Source organism: Aegilops tauschii, chromosome 3, assembly GCF_002575655.3.
Source record: "Aegilops tauschii subsp. strangulata cultivar AL8/78 chromosome 3, Aet v6.0, whole genome shotgun sequence".
Classification (NCBI taxonomy): Eukaryota; Viridiplantae; Streptophyta; class Magnoliopsida; order Poales; family Poaceae; genus Aegilops; species Aegilops tauschii.
This window is the reverse complement of record NC_053037.3, coordinates 109267394-109270902: the sequence shown is the minus strand read 5'-3', so window position 1 is coordinate 109270902 and position 3509 is coordinate 109267394.

Here is a 3509-nt window from a genome sequence, read left to right as displayed (position 1 = left end):
ATGATTGAAATGCTTGGTATGTGTGGGATCCGACAACCTAGTTGTTTATCCTTGGTAGCCTCTCTTATGGGGAAATGTAGTCTTGTGCTTCCATGAGCCATAGTAGTCCGCTACAGCCCGGTTCACCCGAGTCCTGCTAGCCCAGCACTACTGCTCCGGAACACTTGACTGGCCGGCATGTGATTCACTTTGTTCCTATGTCTGTCCCTTCAGGGAAATGTCACGCGGTGACATCCGGAGTCCTGCCTAAGCCTGCTACAGCCCGGGTTCCCGGAGTCCTGTTAGCCCAGTGCTACAGCCCGGATTCACACGCTGCTGACCAACATGCTCGATGTTGATTCATGTATGCCTGTCCCCGTAAGTTAGTGCCACTTCGGGTTCACGACTAGTCATGTCGGCCCGGGTTCTCTGTCATATGGATACTAGCGACACTATCATATACGTGAGCCAAAAGACGCAAACGGTCCCGGGCCATGGTAAGGCGACACCCGTGGGAATACCGTGCGTGAGGCCGCAAAGTGATATGAGGTGTTACCGGTTAGATCGATGTGACTTGGAATCGGGGTCCTGACACAAGGATAAGGAGGAGCTCCACAACAAGTCAACTGGCGCATGTTGGAAATATGCCCTAGAGGCAATAATAAATTGGTTACTATCATATTTCCTCGTTCATGATAAATGTTTATTGTTCATGCTAGAATTGTATTGCCTGGAAACTTAAATACATGTGTGAATACATAAACTATACCATGTCCCTAGCTAGTAAGCCTCTAATAGACTAGCTCATTGATCAAAGATGGTTAAGGTTTCCTAACCATAGACGTGAGTTGTCATTTGATAACGGGATCACATCATTAGGAGAATGATGTGATGGACAAGAGCCAACCATAAGCTTAGCATCAGATTGTTTAGTTTATTTGCTATAACTTTCTTCATGTCAAGTATCTGTTCCTTAAACCATGAGATCGTGTAACTCCCTGACACCGGAGGAATACTTAGTGTGTATCCAAACGTCACTTCATAACTGGATGATCATAAAGGTGCTCTACAGGTATCTCCGGAGGTATCTGTTGGGTTGGCATGGATCAAGACCAGGATTTGTCACTCCGTATGACGGGGAGATATCTCTGGGCCCTCTCGGCAATACAACATCTTAAAGAGCTTGCAAGCAATGTGACTAATGAGTTAGTCATGGGATCTTGTATTATGGAACGAGTAAAGAGACTTGCCGGTAACGAGATTGAACTAGGTATGGAGATACCGACGATCGAATCTCGGGCAAGTAACATATTGCCGGGCAAAGGGAATTGCATACGGGATTAAACGAATCCTTGACATCGTGGTTCAACCAATAAAAGATCTTCGTGGAATATGGAATCAATATGGGCATCCAGGTCCCGCTATTGGTTATTGACCGGAGAGGTGTCTCGGTCATGACTACATGATTCCCGAACCCGCACGGTCGCACGCTTAACGTTCGTTGACGCTAGAGTAGTATTGGGATATTTGATGATTGGTAGTCAAATGTTGTTCAGAGTCCCAGATGTCACAAGGAGTCTCAGAATGGTCTAGAGGTAAAGATTTGTATATGGGAAGTCATATTTTGGGTTCCCGAAAATGATGCAGTTTTTTCGGTATTATAACGTGAAGCTTCTAGAAGGTTCCGGAGGATTCCGGAGGGGTCCTGAAGTCCACAAGTGGGTCCACCATGACCCAAGGGTTGGCATGGGCTGAGGGGAGCCGCCCTGGCCTTATCGGGCTAGGCACACCAAGTACTTAAAAGCCCATGTGGCTAGGGAAGGGAAAAAGGGGAGTCTAGTAGGAACAGGATTGGACTTGGAGTCCAGGTCCTCTCCCCCTTTACTGCGCCCTAGGGCTTGGAGGGGCTGTTTCCCATGCGCCTCCACCTATATATAGAGGGGAGGGGTGCTCCAAGAGGACACACCAAGCCCTTGGTTCCCCTCGCTCTCTTGTTACTCTGTAGTTCCTCCTTCCTCGTTCTAGTAGCGCTTGGTGAAGCCCTGCTGAACTAGCTCCACCACCACCATCACCACCACGCCATTATGCTGGTTGTGATCCCATCTACTTCTCCGCCTTATCTTGCTGGATCAAGGAGGAGGAGACGTCATCGAGCCGCACGTGTGCTAAACTCAGAGGTGTCGTCCGTTCGGCACTAGATCGGTTGGATCGTGATCGGATCGCGAAGAGTACAACTACATCAACCGCATTATATATGCTTCCGCTTTCAGTCTATGAGGGTACATAGACACACTCTCCCCTCTCGTTGCTATGCTTCTCCTAGATAGATCTTGGGTGTTCGTAGGATTTTTTTTGTTTTTCATGCTTCGTTCCCCAACAACGCATACAAAGCTTCAAGTGATGCTCCTACAACATCAAGTGACAAGCCAGTCTCCAATGAGGAAATAAGTCTAATGGTGAAGAACTTCAACAAATTCTACAAGAGTCGAAGCAAAGATAGAAGCTCCAAGTCAAGGTCCTACAATGAGAAAAGATCTTCTAGTCGTGATCGTAATTGCTACAATTGTGGAAGACCCGAACACTATTCCAATGAGTGTACAACACCTCACAAGAAAGGAGAAGACTCACGTAGAAGGAGTAGAAGAGATGAATCACCTCATAGAGAGAGGAGTAGAGACGATCATTATGAAAGAAGATCCCCTCGAAGAAGCAAGGATTCAGAAAGGAAAGACAAGTCATCAAAGAGCTACACAAGAAGAAGACATCAAGATCATATTGGTGAATGGGTTTCCAGCTCCGACTCCGACACCCAATCCGAGAGAAATTATCACTCCAACTCCGACTATACTCAAGATGAAGGTGTTGCCGGTCTTGCGCTAGTATCACCCAACTCCCATGACATATTTGATTCACCAAATGAAGGAATTGGAAGATACTTCATGGCTAAAGGCCCCAAGGTATCATGCCTCGAGTATCTTGATTTCAATAGTGATGAAGATGATTTTCTAGGTGATGATGATTTACTTGTTGATAAAAATGGTGATATGAGCTATAATGAACTTGCTAGTAATCATGATAATCAATATGAAACGAATGAAAATGATAAGAAGGAGATTGAGCGTATAACTAAGAACTAAACACTCTTGAGTTAGCTCATGAAACAACTCAAGAAGGTCATAGAGAGCTCCTAAGAACTCATGAGAAGCTACGCTTAGAGAAGCTAAATTTAGAGCAAGAGCATGAGTTTCTAAAAGCAATCAATGATGATCTTCGAAAGAAGAGTTCTTCTTACATTGCCAAACGTCTCCTCTTGTCTACTTATATGTATGCCACAAGTTAAATCTAGTCAAGCTAGTAACAGGAGTAAGAAAGGTTCTTCGTCTAGTAGTAACAATAACAATGCATAATCCAACATTGTTGCTTCTAGTAATTCTCTTGATTTCACTAATGCTTCTCTTAGCCAAGTTACACTTGAGCAAGAAAATTGTTTATTGAAGGGAATTATAGAGAAAGGTGTTTACAAGAGTCTT